The sequence below is a fragment of the Augochlora pura genome, chromosome 6, assembly GCF_028453695.1.
Source record: "Augochlora pura isolate Apur16 chromosome 6, APUR_v2.2.1, whole genome shotgun sequence".
NCBI classification, from domain to species: Eukaryota; Metazoa; Arthropoda; class Insecta; order Hymenoptera; family Halictidae; genus Augochlora; species Augochlora pura.
Genome location: NC_135777.1, coordinates 10,923,128 through 10,939,355, shown reverse-complemented (window position 1 = coordinate 10,939,355; position 16,228 = coordinate 10,923,128).

The following is a 16,228-nucleotide window of genomic DNA, read 5'->3' as shown; positions in this document are numbered from 1 at the left end:
AAAATAAAGAAGATGCTAGCGCAATGGTTATAATAGATTTCTCATGGGAAATCATAGTGGCGTAAGTCACATTTTCATTATCGTGAGAAACATGGAGTGTTATTGTTTACATAACATGGTATGTGTGTTTACTGACCGAATTTATTGTTGAGATAATTTAGTCTCCATCATTTATTTCGCTCGCCTTTTTCACGTTCTCGCACGTATAGATTATATTTTCAAACATAAGTCAAAATTTTAGAAAATCGTACTTACACTACTGTGATCCTAACTCACTTTTTTTTACTCCGCATTTAACAGTTTAGCAGTAGAGGTTATGTCAAGGTTATGAATAACGAAAATTTCACTTATATGTTAAAAATTTAAATTCGTGAATACACCTTATTACTCTTAACGAAGCATAGAAGTTTGCGCAAGGTTGAATTTGAAACAACTTATTAACCCCTTGCACTATCGCTCCTTTCAAGCTGTGACGATTAACACGTATTCGTACTTAATAATTTTCCTAATAGGATCGGACAATTTTTTTTTCCTATATTGTCTTTCTTTACCTTCGTTTCTATACTTTGATAACGGAAGAATTTATTTTTACTTCGACGTAAAAGAAATTAATAATATCCATATTTAGTAGAGCTTGAATAAAAACTTCACCATGAGTCTGACTCGGTATTGTAGTACGAGTGGTTAAGCCGTTCAAAAATAAAATGGCAGCAACAAGACCGCTAAACTCAAGGCACTCCAGGTCTAAAATCACATTACTTTACAGATTATATGTAGATAGTCTGAGAAATCTGTGCTGCACCCCTTCAACAATGCACTCAAATTTAATAAGTAGTTTACGGATTTTATGAATTTATCGCGAAAGCGAGAAGGTATAATTTCAAACAGTTTCAAAATTAAAAGAAATTGAGGGTGTATCGACTCGAACTTATAACAATAATTAAAGAAAGAAAGGAAACTTGTATGTGGCTACTATGTTTTGTAAATGACGAAGACAATTTTTATTTTACACAAAGATCCACCCCCGAACGGCAAACCACTTTCACAAGTGTACTATTGACAATGCTTATAACAATCCTAAGCTTCATTTAATAGTTTTTCAAAACATATTTCCGAAGGTGCTTCTTGCAGATCTATTTTATTTAGTTATCGAAAATGAAGTGCTTAAGTGAACAATTCACTGACATGCTGATTTTGTATTAAGTCAGTATTAATTTTAGTTTTTGTTTCTTCTCATAAAAATGGGTTTTTCATCTTATATATAAATAAATGAATAAATAAACTTGAACTTCCCGGGTGAAAATGACACGACAATTTCATTAAGGAGATTGATCAGCTTTGGCGACTAGATCTCCGACGTATATTTCATTTTACACGAAACAAGTGTATAATGGAGAAACGTCGAGCCATGATCAGACGGACGTCTAATTTCGAGAATTTTATTTGCAAACTGCTAATTGAGACTCGACCGGGGAGCTCACGGAGTTACAGTATCGTTTAAGCCTGGTGGGTTCCGTAGAATTCCGACTGACCCCAGACAGGTCTCGAAAGAAAGGGAAAAATGCGTCGGACCGGAACGATTCTTGTTGCACGAAAGGTGACCGGCGACCGGTGGTCGGGGTTGAGCGCGGTAACGTTACAAGTCGTGGCCGCGGCCAGTTCGTTTTCATTTGGGGTCCAGAAATCCGAGCGGTACGTCCCTGACGGTCGCAATGTCTGGCTAGGCTAGGCACGGGAGTACTGTTAGTTTCGGGTCCCGAGCCGGCCCCGCCGCTCGAGCTGGAACGAGACACACACGCCGGAGAATAATAGAAGGAGAGGCGGAATAAAAGGAAGAGGAACAAGAACGCCGCGAAGAAGAGGACGAAGAAAAAGAACTGGAAGAAAGGGAGGTGGCTTCGATGGAGGAGGATGGTCGGCCGATGACGGTGAAACGGAGGGAAGGGGGTTGCGTGGAATCCTACAGTGAGCCATAATGTAACACCGACTCGGAAACATCGAGGTTCGTCCTCGCTCGGCGTCGACGCTCGCTGGTCGCTCGGCCGCTCGCTCGCTCGCTCGCTCGTTCGCTCGTTCGCTCGTTCATCGTCCTCGCTCGCCTCGAGACCGCTCAGAAGTGAAGTGGCACACAATGCGTAAGAGTATTTTCAGGGGTCGACGACCGCTCTGCTTCCTCGAGGCTGTCCCTAGCGATGGCTTCGACCGTGAACCAAACGGTATCGACTCTCCTCTCGAGAAACCGCGCGAATACCGAGCTCACGAACAGAGCCGGACCCCAGAGGCGTCCTCCCGGGCCATCCAACGGGATTTTTTTCGCCGCCCCGCGGACCCCTCGGACCCCAAAGGACGCTCCTCGCGCCGCGCTCCCTCCGTAGTTATTTTTGCCGATTTTCGCACTGCCGTGCACGCGCTCCCATTTGCGCGCAGCCAGGGGTGGTTGAGAATACCGATTCGCGGACCCGCGACCACCCAACATATTTACTAACTTACGGGATTCCTACGAAATATTCATTTCTTTTTTTATCTATTTATTTAGCGAATTAACGCTTCAATTTTTCAATTATCCCTATTTAGCGGGTTAACGCTTCGTTCTCAAAGACAGAGAAGTGGAAATTATTGAAAGAATCAGCAGACTCAGAATAAGGACCAGTGCTCAAGACTAGGATTGAAACGGTTAAAATGTTAGGGTAAATGACGAATCGTAGCGATAATGAATAAACTGGACGAAATAGGACAGTGGTTTCTTTTGTCTCGTTTATTTTTTTCATAAAAAATTTAATTCCACTTATTCAGCAAATATAAAGTTAACACTAAACCTACCGAGCTCTAACAGTAACTAACGCGTTTTACTTTATAAGAATGACAAGACTGGCTTTATTTAGATTTTCTGACATAACCTGTCATAATTGAGATATTCATTCAATTATTTCGTATGAAAGAGACTTTACAATCTCAACAACTTTAAGTATGGAATCGCTGTTTTGACTGACGTGGTAGGTTTAGTGTTAATTATGCCGAAAAACAAGCCGAAAGTCACAGCAATTGTTCACCCCACAGTAACCGGCTCCGCTAGTCGATTAAAAAAGTTTAGCGTGTCGCGAAAAAGATTACAGTTCAATTACTGAAAGTACCGAACCTTTCTTCACACTGCGAACGATTCTTACCCTCTCCTCCCTTTCTTCAGATCTCTTCGACCCTGAAACCTTTGCGATCCGATCGCCCGGCTCCTTTGTCTTCCAAGCTTTTTCCTAGCTCGTGGGCTTATGGTCCGTTCGTTCTCTCGATTCGCGTCACCGCTGACTCGTTCCCGGCTCGTCGGAAGCTGTTGCGTCAACGAATTCAACGCGGGAGGTGTTCGTGGCCCGCTACAATCGAACGCCATGCGTCATCCTCGACTATCGATCTTTGCTTCTCGCGCGAAATTCATGGCCAAACGAACAGCACACGAGAATTCTGCGAGGTTACGGTTCCCCGATATTTTCGCCCACTTTCCCCTCCCGTCTCCGCGACCGTTTTCTCACATTTCGTTCAAACAAATCCCCGCAACGACACGTTACCAATTATATAAAAAAACCGACTATGCACTTGCTATACAAATTCGATTATTCATGCTCTACGCAGAAGAGTTAATCACGCTTAAAAACTCATCGGCGTCACGAGACGATCTCTCGAGGAGATTGACAGATCTTGGACCACTCTGGTCTACCGTTTATTTATTCGTCAACGGGAAAAAGATACAAAATTTGTTGACTTTACGAAGCATGTAAAATGGTTAAAAATTAAAGATAGTAGTCAAGAAGACAACACAATTTCTGGTGCAGAAAGAAATCCAGCAGTTCCCGGTAGATCTGAATCTATTTAAAAATCCTGTTCAAGTATCGCCATGTAGTGTGACATTATACATTATCCACGGCTGAGGCCTTTTTCGCGCGCAGGGTTCAACGTTCGAGGTTAAACGGCCGACCCTGAAACATCCAACCTGTCGAATTCGTAGCCGTGCCCGGCTCGTGACTAAGCCTCCGTTAATCTCGAATTTGCGGCGCCGGATCGTCAAACTGTTTCGTAACTCTCGCCCGCGAGCCACCACGGTCGAGGTTCCGCAGTGCGGATCGAAATTTCCAGTAACGATAGGCCGGGAAAACGGTTGTTCCCCGCGTCTTCGTAAATCGGCGACCGGCGCAACGGAAACTCCGCTGACCCAGAAGAGTGCCCGCCATCATGAACGTTCTCCGACGCGTTTAAATTCACGGAAAGCAAGGATCGATGTTGCTGTCGTCGTCGACCTTCGTCGCATTGTCTCTGTTGCATCAAAAATACACGGAAGAAGCATTGCAACCCCTCGATTCGCATACGGTGTACTTAACCCTCTTAGTGCCGGGCGAAAAAGCCAAATTTCACGGTTTTATTAACCCTTCTTTGCATGATGATGGAAATTTCAATCATAACATTTAGTGAAGAAAAAAAGGTACTCAAAAACTGTAAACTTTAAATTTGTTGTTGCTGGCAACTTTATAAATGACTATTGCGTACAACAAAACGCAGTTGTCAAAAAATAGCAAACGTCACTGTCAATTAACAAGCCTAGAACTTGTCATTCCACTTCGGTGTAAATTTTCCAAATGTAAAGGCTATTCCACAATTTCGTGTAATAAATGTGGAGTTAATTTGTGCTTGAATAAAAATAATAATTGTTTTTTAAATTATCATTTAGAACAAAGGAGAATAAGTAAACAATATCTTTTGATTTATTTAGTACTGAGCTATATATGTAACAATGCATAATGATGTAAATTTCCATCATACTGTTTTTTAAATAATTCAAATTCTTATTTATACTAGGATTTTTTTAAATATTTTTCCTTTAATCTAGAGCATTAATTACATCAACCTGATTTATTTTTAAAAAATAGGAAAAATCATGCAAAGAAGGGTTAAGGTTTGGAAAAAGGCTGATAAAAACGAAACGAAAAGCAATATTCACGTAATTCAAAAAGGAGTGTATTAAGGACGAAATTGAGAATGAAACAGTGACACCAATTTTTCTATATTCATTGGAAATTGCATAAATAACAAAGGTATAAGTATAAGGCAGTTTTCGCCAGTGCAGCGCGGACCGATATATCGGCCTCCGGCTCTAAAAGGGTTAAAGCATTGAAAGTTTTATGCAACGCTCACCCGATAGATTGCAAATCCTCAAAAGGGGTACATCAATATTTTCAAGAGTGACTATTTGCTTGTACAATTAACGTCGGAACGTTAACAGAGATAACTGTAGCGTTCGATCGGTTCATCGTACTGAGACAGCTGAAAATTCTGTTTTACTTTGTTTATTGTAAACGGGATCGGGTCCCATTAGTGTACGCAAGATATAAAAATAGTTCAAACATATGTAATACCTAGTTTAGGTCCACCGTGTTACAATTAGTAAGTACCAAACTTTTGAAGCTGCAAACATTGTACGTGTTAACACGTTCCATTTGATATGTACAAGTTGTAGTAAAACATGTACAATGTGATTATTGTTGGTCTACAAATATATGTCCGATTTCGAATTAAAGTAGCGTCGAGTGCAAATTGTTAAATATTTTTCGAGTTCCCGATGTCTGCCAAAGTTTTCTTCGAAAAAGTGATTCATGCAGAGAAATTCTTAGTCATGGTTTTTCAGCGGCTACTGTTCGTTCGTCGGACTGGCTGTGAGCTAGTTAGGGTAGTGGAACTGATTACGGTGGGGGTGACCTTTGGTTTGTTTTAAGGTATGACTAACTTTATGTTTTTGGAATAAGACATGTTCAATGTTTTTTTTTTAAAGTATGAACAAAATAAGAGAAAAGAACACATGAAATGTTTATATTAACAAATAAATAGAATCCAATAATAAGAGTTACTAAATTCGAATTAAAAGCTACTTTTCTAATACAAAAATGTAATATATGTTGTTCTTTTATTTCCTTTATTTTTTAATACAAAAATTTAATACACCTTGATCGGTAAACGTAGAGGCAATTGATCACCCCCACCCTAATCGGCTCTGCTACCCTACGGCAACTAGGTTCGAGGAATCTAAGTCCGTACGTTTTCGCCTGTTTTTCGATGCTTTTCACGTCGGCGAAGCGGCGAGGATGCCACGGAGGGGTGGGGAGGGGAGGGAAGGGAAAGGATGGTTAATCGGTCGTGTGAAAATGAATTAGCGCGGCGAGTGTTCCGGCACGGTTTCGGGATGAGAACGGGAGCGAGTAGGTTCGCGGCGCGCCGCGCGGCACAGCGCGGATGATTCCGCTTTGAAAAGGGAATTCTCCCGTGACACATTCGTTTTTATTTCGCCGGCCGGTTCGGCCGCGAATCTCTGCAGAGGTTTCTGAGCATATACGGAAAGTCGGCGAGTCGGCGAGTCGTATGCTGCTCTGTATACGAGGCATTGACCCAGCCGCGCTGGGTTTCGTCGCACCTCGCCACGCTCCTATGGAATCGCGCCCGCTCTCTCTCTCTCTCTCTCTCTTTTTTTTTCTTTCTGTCTGTCTCGCACACTCTCTCTATCTCCTTATACACCTCTCTGCCTCCTCCCCTTCACCCGGTTCGGCTCCTGCTGCCGGTGTTGCAGGTGTGTGTACCTGTTCTTCCGGCGTAAACAAATCCGCGTCTAACGGGCCCCCCCGAAAACATTTCGATAGCGTTCCGCTCGACGAATACAGGACAACGTAAGAGCCGATCTTACGTAATCGCTGATTTCGGCGCGACCGCTTGCGGTACCGGGCCTGAATTCGTCGCTCTCCCCGCCAGCCGGGCCCAACGCGAGAAAGTCCCGAAGAAATGGAGTTTTCTGGAGAACTCTGGCTCCGTCGATGAAATGCCTGCCATCGGCCGAGGTGCCATTCAACCGAGGATTTTAGATCCGTCGGAGCCGGCCGAGGTTCGTCTGCCAACCGTTTGTCAATGGCGTGCTAATTCGGGATATGCCTAGTACCGCAATCCGTTGGACCGAATTGCAAATTTGCCTGTCTGTCTGTCTGTCACCGTTTTTTTCACGGGTCTTTGGTCGTGCAATACCGGATGTAGGACGCTTAATCGCGCGTCGAAACGTCGGCCGATGTTTCCGTTGACTCGTGGGCATCTGTAATTTTTGTAGCAATTTAACGCGCGACGGCCGTCGACCTAAAAGATAACGGTGAACTTTTTATATAGCAGACGCAAAGCTCGCGCCGAAGACACCGCCGATAATGCCAGTGGAACAATGAAATTTTAATGGGGATCTCGACAAGACCGTAGTCACCTTTAGCGGCAAGAGGGTTAATCCATTCTCGACTTCTCCGGAGTTAGACGCAGCGTTCGCGATCGTCATTCTCGGATTCGGTGATTACATATTAACCAGGACCCGGGCGAGTAAGAGGATGACGTCAGGAGATGTTACGCATTTCGGCGAGTCATCGCTCGATATATCGATGGAAGGAGGCGCCGGTTGCTTTGTCTTCTTCCACTAGATTCGACGGGACTCCCCTCGTGGACAACGCTCGGACCCTTCGGATCGATTTGCCCGAGCCATTGCACACTAGACCGTAAACGGTAATTCGTGACCTAAGGTCAGGTTTTTGACTTTCGTATTAAGTGCGGGAGAAGTCTAAAAAATTTAATATTTTTTAATTAAGGAATCATTTAATATTTGCAGAACTGATAATAAAGTTATGATAACAAGTATATAACGAGGACTTTTAGAATTGCTCACGGGAGTTCTTTCAAATAAGTCGAAGTTAATAAGTATGAAATGTTTGTCCCTTCGGATCGTTCCATGCGGTGGTATATCATCATAAAGAGAAACTAAAATTAATTATTTCTGCTATTCCTATAAAATATGAAATGCAATGTGTGTAAACTTAATTTCACGGACTGATTGCCACGAACTGAGACATTTAACAATTTTTCACGCATCTCCGATGATTGTGAAATGATTGAAAAATGTTTCCAACAAAAGTTCATCGGTATCCATTCGCTACAAATTTTAATATACAAAATTTCAAAAACAAACCTTTCATTTCCCGTTAATCATACTTATGTTCAGTTATATGTCCTGTTAGAAAACTTCTGAAGGCAATAATTCACTTCATCGATGACGTGCATCCCAGAAATCTCATCTATATAATAAATGACTTAAACACAGAATAATCGTTAATCACAACATTTTAAATACTGTAGTGCATTTTGTACTTTTCAATACCATAACTGGTGCCCAGTCGGGTTGAATGACCCACTACACTATGACATTAACCTTTTAGATACGGCAGGATTTTGCGCAAATAAAGTTTTTCGTAACTAAATTACGATTTTCTCTTAATATATATTTTTTCCGGATATCTATATATAGTACTAACAACATATATTCTTTTCTTAATATATTGTATATACACACTTTCACTTGAATTGTTTGCTTTAATAAATAATAAAACAATTGAGTAAAGCACGAGCCATTCGCGAAAGCCACTATAGTGGCGCGTAGTATCTAAATGGTTAAATCTTGTAATAACGCTAAAATAATTTCGGACATGATAAACAGGTTTCCAGACTATCGCGATTCGTTCCTAGGGGAAACGACATCTCTAGCAATTCGCGGCTAAACGAACAATACGGCCCTGTTCGCGTCTCGTCGACGGGCTCCGGTCAAAGTCGCGGAAATCGCACGAGGCTGCAATTTCCTCGCGATCGATCGATCCTTTTTCGTCGGGCCGACGAGACGCGACGGGCCCGTTGACCGCAGGTGCGTCTGAAGATTTCGTGCCAGACGGATTCGATTCGATTCGAGAGGATCTCGCAGTCTCGTCGCCGATGCATTCTCGTCGGCTTTGTACGCCGGTTAGCCTCTTCGGTCGATGTGCTCGCGCGACCGTGTTGCGAGGACGCGCGCGCGTTTGTTCGCTCGCTCGTGGACTTAGTTGGGAACGAGGAAGACCTAGTTCGAAGGTAGAACGCTTGCAACGGCACTAGGTCACGCATCGCAGTTCCTGAACGGAGCGAACGTTCGTCTACGTGCGCGCCTCCATGCGCGTGTGCGTGCGCGTTTGCGTGGAAGCGCGACCGCGCACGTGCATGTGCATGTGCATGTGCATCGAGCACCGTACGCGGCACGCATACTCGATCGGGAGAGCACGACGATAGTCGCCGGTCCGACGTGTTCGCCCGACGCCTTCCTCCTTGCGATCGAACTCGTGAAATTTCGAACGTTCGAGATTTAGACCGCGCCGGTGGACTATTGCGCTCGCCGCGCATTTGCTTCTCGAAACGTGTCGGGTCCGGGTCCTATGCCCTACTCAATCAGGTCCGTCATACCTCCACTCAGTTCCAAAATAACGATAAACGTTCGCAAAATGAACCGTGTTCCGCAACGACCGAGAAGCAGTAGTTGAATCAAAATTCTTCCCTTACCGATTCACACGAATCCGAAATCGTTCCACTGCTTGTGGTGCGAGCTTATCAGACGTGCATAAAATTCAAAATAAATCGTTGAATCTCGCGACACCATTTGCTTTCTAGCAAAATTTGCTAAAACGTTTCTGTTTCCCCTTCCAGCGAAATGAATAAATCGTTTTGTTACTTGGCATCAACGGGTCAGTTGCCCCCTTAGTTTATTTAAAAAATTCAGCGTGGTAATAATAGTGATAATGAAAGGAAAACAATGATTACATTCGGTTGGCAAAAAGTGTTAAGAACTGAAACCAAACTAAGTGGTTATGTCAGCATAGAATATGCAAGACAAACTTAAGCACCGTAGCTTCTGATAACTAGACAGCAAAATTTGAAACTTTATGCAAAATAAGAATTGTCTATTTTGATTACAATAAACGGAAGTTGTACAAAAACCTATTTCCTCTGTCAATAAATTTATTGTGATGAAAGTGACACAACAGTATTTTATAAATCTTTGACTGTTTCCATTATTCCATGTTTCGCATGCTCATTGTTCTCATAAGTACACAATATCCGTTATTCACTGACAACGTTACAGAGTTGACTTTTAATTTCAGTAAAATCATCAGTGGCGAAATAGGAACCGTTAGAATAAGTGTCAGCCACAGTGATGAGATCCTATTCAAAGGATCAGTGTACAGAAATCATGACTCGTATTGACGAATAGACTGCGGATTTTATGCACTTATTTATTACTATTTATGAATTCAACAGTTTTATTACACCGTTTATGACTTATTAAAATTATTGAGAACGAATATAAATGTCTATATCTTGTATTGTAATCTATACGCAACATGAAGATCCGCAGTCTGTCGATGAGACACGAACATTTAGCGAGTTCTAAAAAGTTGATCAATTTGGTAACGCTATGGTTGTTTACTCTGCCGTGCATATCTCTACGCAGCAGGCAAAAGTCGTCGACAATTTCTCCTTGGCGTAGCGATACGATATTCAATTTACTCATATTATCGTTCTAATCGTGATCTACCTTTTTGATTAATCGCACGGTTAATCACGTTCTCCCGAGCACCCAGGTGGGAAAACATCGCCCAGTTAGCAGGTCAAAGAAGGCTCTCAATACGTAGTTATCGATTACGAATCGCCGTGCTCTCGCACACGGATTCGAAAGTTCCTTTCGTTTGCTCGAGAACTCGTCGTACCTGCATCCAGCTTCCGTGGTTCGGTGGCGATAACGATAACGGTCCCCGGGACGGGCCCGTCCATCCATCACGGACCTTCCAGTAGGGCCCTCACCCTTTTCCCTCCGGCCGAGTCTCGCTCCCGCGAGATACGCAGGGATATCCCGCGTTGTTCGAGCTATCGACTATCGCCGGCTGAGGGCTAACGGTATCTCGGCGTCATTTCGTCTCGTTTCGGTCGTGTTTAGGAAACTTTTCCACTCGCCGACAACGAAAGTAGTGGGCCCGGGCCCCGTTTGGGTTCGGCCGAGCGGGAGAGTGAATTTCGTCACTCGAACCCGACCGAATCGAATTTACATCCGAAAGATGCGCGTCAGGTGCCACTCAAAGCGAAGGTGATCCTCCCACCGACATCGGTTCTATCCATTTATATGTATATTTACAAATGAGAGAGTAACAGATTTCTCATTTTACTTCGACATTTAACAATAGAGACACCGAAACGATCAATTAGATCGTTAGGGTAGTAATTCTTGCTAATTCGAATATAGAAAATTTCACTTGTACATTCACCTTTTGTGGTAGAAGCTATTTTAACGTGAAACTCGGAATAATTCTAAACTATTTTCACGTTACACACGATGTCTTAAAAGTCACTCGCAATGAGGAAACGAGGGGTTCCTGAAATCATTTGAAGTAACTTTTTCCTTAGCTCGAATATAAACCGCATCTTTGTTTGCGAGTTATTAAGAAAAGATGTTAACCAATATGACGCAAGCTCGAGTAGTGTGAAGGAGCCCAGCCAATTAGCAGAACTTGGTTTCGATCCCCCGTTGGTTGGTTCGCCTCTCATTGGTCACTGGTATTTCATTAATAACTCGTAAACGAAGTCGCGGATTAAATTTTCGCTAAGGTAAAAGTTGCATCAAGTCACCTGGAAACATGATACGACCATTTTTACCGGTGCCACAAAGTCACCATTTAAAGGTTTAAACGGACAAGTAAACCTTATTACTCTATAGCATGGAAGCTACATTAGGAAGAAGCTTCGCACAATTTACGAAGTTATTGAAAACTTCGAAAAGAAAACCGTACATAACAGGCGAATAGTTATGGTCCGCATAATGCATGGGATTTTGTTGTGTCAGTGAAACGTGGAGGATCCACAATGTGTTAGGTCGAGTCATAAATTACTTCCGCTTACGTATCAGACATTTATTTTGTTTCCTCCATTCATTTTTTTGTTTTCTTTTATTTTTTTTTATTTGGTGTATTTCGAAGCCTTATCTATTTAGTGAACGAAAAAACTCGATACTGACACTGGGTAGATAAGAGCAGTAGATGCTACCTAGCTGCGTCGGAAGTTTTTTATGACTCGACCTCGTATTTTTATTTTATACAAAGAGAGTACGCGATATATTCGGAACTGAATCAATATTGCAAAGAGACTGCAAAGAGGCTAAGTGATGTATTTGGAACTGGAAGCTTTCCATTGTCAAGTGCGCGCGTTCCACGTTGCAACATCCGCGGGGCATCCGCGATGAGATTTCGCTGGGCGACGAAAGAGACAATCCCCCGCTCCGCGGTGATACGGTCCATTTCCTGCGACTCCCTCCGAGACAATGCCAAAGATCGAACAACGATCAAGGGAAGTAAGATTTTTCGGGGAATCGTCCAGTCATCCCGGCCGCGGCCGCGCGACAGCGTTCCGCGATGATCCTTGAACTCGCCGAAGGCCATGAATCATTTCGAAACGACGTCGACGTGGGATCCCGACGAGCAACGAACGGGCAACAGATTCCCGGGCCTCTGTAGCGTGGGCAGACGAGAATTTTTCCGTCTGTCGCGAAGATGAACGCGGTGCCGCGATTACAATGCCAACGGGAGGAGCGTCGGCCTCCGGATCTGGCGATCGTCCCAGGACAACGACCCCATCAAATTTGACGGACGCCGTTCGCTTTTCACCGATCTACTTCGGGCGCGCTTAGCCGCGGAATCGTGTCATCGGTTGTCTTTCGCGCGCCGTATAGTATCGCGATCGAGAACCAGAAAAATTCCACGTGCCCTCCCGTGCTGCTCCACCACGGGATTCACGGTCTGTCGAATTGCCTGTCATCGGAAAAACCGGTGACTGAACTCCGGTGGCTGGAAATCGGATCTCTTTGGGACAGTTGAAACGTGGGCGAAGCCGTTTTAAAGGGTGTAGAATTTGTTTTCCAAATGAAACTGTGAAGAACAGCGGCCGCCGACGTTTGTCCATTTTGTCGGAGAAAATGGTATTTCCTGTCCAAGCACAGACATCTCCGATCTTAGTTTTTAATCGGTTAACTGTTGCTACCATTTTGAAAGTGTGCCAGATAATGCAATTATTACACTGTGGATATTATACATTTGCTACAAAAATGAATCAAATATAAAACAATAACGTCATTAGAAGAATTTGAAAGAAGGCGCTTTTGATTAATTTAAGTTGCTCACAATTAACTAAAACAACTTTTATTTTCCATAAGAATTGTTTAAAAGTATATAACTTCCTCGATCAATTAGTTTTTTTCACGAGCACGCTCGTCATGAAAAAGATGGCTACATTTTGCGTTATGACGAGTACGCCCGTTAAAAACAGCTAACTGCTTAATTGGAACGGAAGGCTTTGCAAATGGTTGGGAGGCTTTGTAAGTTGTGCCCCTTGATTGCCTGCAATGTTTAGGGCTCGTTTGCTACATCTATCTAATGCGTGGATCGGGGTAACTGATGCGACGACGCCTCGTGGTACGATCTAGGAATGGATCGTATAACGGGCACGTTCAAAACGATCAAAACGTCTGTGTTTTGGTTTCCAGACGCAGCAGCCGAACGGGCAGGATGAAGTTTGTCCGAGCGGAGCGCGATTAAAAGTGAAGCCTCTTGACCACGTGGCCGGAGGTCATAGCGATGGCGTAGGCAGACGTTACTCTCTCGGTCTGGTGGCGGTGACGGCGGCAAAGGCAGCAACGGCGGTGTAGTCGGCGGTGGTGGCACTGGCAGTGGCAGTGGCAGTGGCAGCGACCAGGCTCGGTTCGTCGAGCGAAGTAGCATGGTAAGTGTGTTAACAACGTAAGCAGGGTGAACGCCCTCGATAGACCTAGACCCAAAAAGCGCTCGTTCCATGGGCACTGCCACTGGCACTGGGTTAAGGCGAAGTCATGTGACGCGGTGCAGGCACACAGAACGAGCGAGTCGTGCGCAACACGCGCGCACATATGCGCACACACGCGAGTTTCAAACGAGCGCTCTGCGCCACGCACACCAGCCTCGGGCCATTACTTTCACGCGTATGCGTCGTGTCGTGTCGTGTCGCGTCGCGCCGCGCCGCGTCGCGTCGCATCGCATCGCATCGCGTCGCGTCTCGTCGAAGCTCGTCGATGCTCGAACGCGCATGGGGTTCGTCGGCCTGACCATCTCGCGGAATGCCTCGGAATTGTACCGACTTGTCACGATTTCCTTCTTAGGCGACCGTCTTCTCTACTAGGACGCGTAGCTTTTTACAGTGATCGCCTTTCCTCCGGCATTCGATGCTCTCCAGGAACGCGATTTATGCTCTTTGCGTTTCCGACTAGGTCTTCCGGAAGATTCCTCATTGCTGCCGACGTCGTTCGACCTCCTGTGTTCCTGTGTTCGCCGAACAACGATACCTCTCTTACATTGTCGCCCAGATTAGGGACAAAAATGGACGATTTGGAAATATAAGATACGATTATACGAGGACGCGTGGCTCGTTTTTATAGTTGCCGATTATTAGCAAGTATAAAGCTGAGGAATCATGCGAGAGAAATTACTGTATTTCGGATGCGATATTTCATATTGATATTGGACGATCAACCTCGTTTCGATGTTCCACAGTCATTTTGGTAATTTTAGTAATGGGGCGTTGCTGGATGGTCTTCGATCGGAACCCCCCAGGGGGTTGGAAATGATCGCGGGACCACTCGAGCTCGGCAGCGACCCAAAGAGCAAACATTGGCGGGGTGGTCCGGAGCCTTTGACATCTCGATCGCAATTAGCGAAAGTTAGATCGAGGTGGCATTTCGGCGTAACGGAGTGGGGCGAGGCACGACTTCTGATGAATCATTAGGCGGAGACGGAGACAGAATACCCCCGCGCATGCTGCGCCAAACACTTTCGATCCAATGCTCGCGCGGTGCTGTAATAGCTACGAAAATTTCGTCAGTGGTCCGCGCCATCTTTGGATCGGCCATGGCCAAAGGCAAGGCGAAAGCAAACGCTCGGCAAATTTGGAACGAGCGATCACGGATCGGTGGTCTAAAGACTAAACGAGAATTTCCCTCGTTTTCTGTTCCGCGGTTCCTGTTCCAGATTTCGCGCGAGCGTGCGAGCGTCATTTCTCGCCCGAGGCGTCCACGACCGTCGAAAGAAAACAACAATACTTTTTTTCTCGGCGGTCACCGACCCCGCGTAGTCCATCGTTCGGCACCAGTTCGCCGACAAACGAATTATTAATCGACCGTGCGCCGCTGCTGGTCCGAATGGCTCGTCGGCGACGATCGACGATCGAGGACCATTTTCAGGTCCAATAATCCTGGTCTCCTTACCAAACTGTCTTGAAAGTAGAAACCGATCCCGCACGAGAATAAATAGATTTTCGCCCTGTTCCGCTCTATATTTTCCACCGCGGAACCATGCGTTTCCTGTTGCGATCCACACGCTACGCTCATCGCCAAAAAACGTCGCGGCCCATCGAAAGATCTTTCGCGAAGAAGCTCCCGGAGATTACAGAAATAGCAAGGACGTGTTTGTACGCTGTCAACGAACGCAAACGAACCCCGGCACGTTAAGGTCGGTGAAGGTATTAACCCTTTGTGGTCGTATTAAGTTTATACATAGGTGTCACGCTGGTCGGAATTAATTTCCGTTGAAGTGATACGTAATATTCAAGATTGAGAAGGAAAAATAAAATTTAAGAATTCTTTTTTAAAGTTCAAGTATATGTAACACGATAATACGTTTTAATTTCACGTAAAAGAAAAAAAAAATAATAAGTAAATAATTTTGATGGTTGAGAGTAGAGATATGACTGCAAAGAGTTTAATACCTTTTTCACAGTCTGGTGCAGATCGATGTATTATATTGTATATATTGGAAACTTTCCCCTTTTGAAAATCTAAAAATCCTCGTTACATACTTGTTATCAAAATTTTATCGTCAGTTTTGAAAATATTAAATGTTTCTTAAGAAGCCGATTCTTTCAAACTTGGCTGATTTTTGTCCACTAAATATGCGAATTCAGCCCGATCTGTAATTCGCAAATAGTGTGCCGGATCGGACGGAACGTTTTCTTGTATCGACAAGCCCGTTGAAGCGATCCTTTAGGAGGCGTCGGGAAAGAAAATCGAGAGTCTTTTTGGGAAAATATTACGTCAGGGGAAAACGCGCGGAAAAGATTGAAAACGATCCGAATCGCGTTTCCGCGGCGCGCCAAACGCATAGTCGAGGCTCGAGGAGGATCGGGGCCGCTCGCTACAGGATGATTATCCAGGCTCGCATAACTGGCGAGGAAAGGCCTGGATGTATAGTACGTCCCGGTCGTCGGTGGATGGAAGTCCATCCTTGATGGAGGTTACTTCGGGCCATCGTCCCAC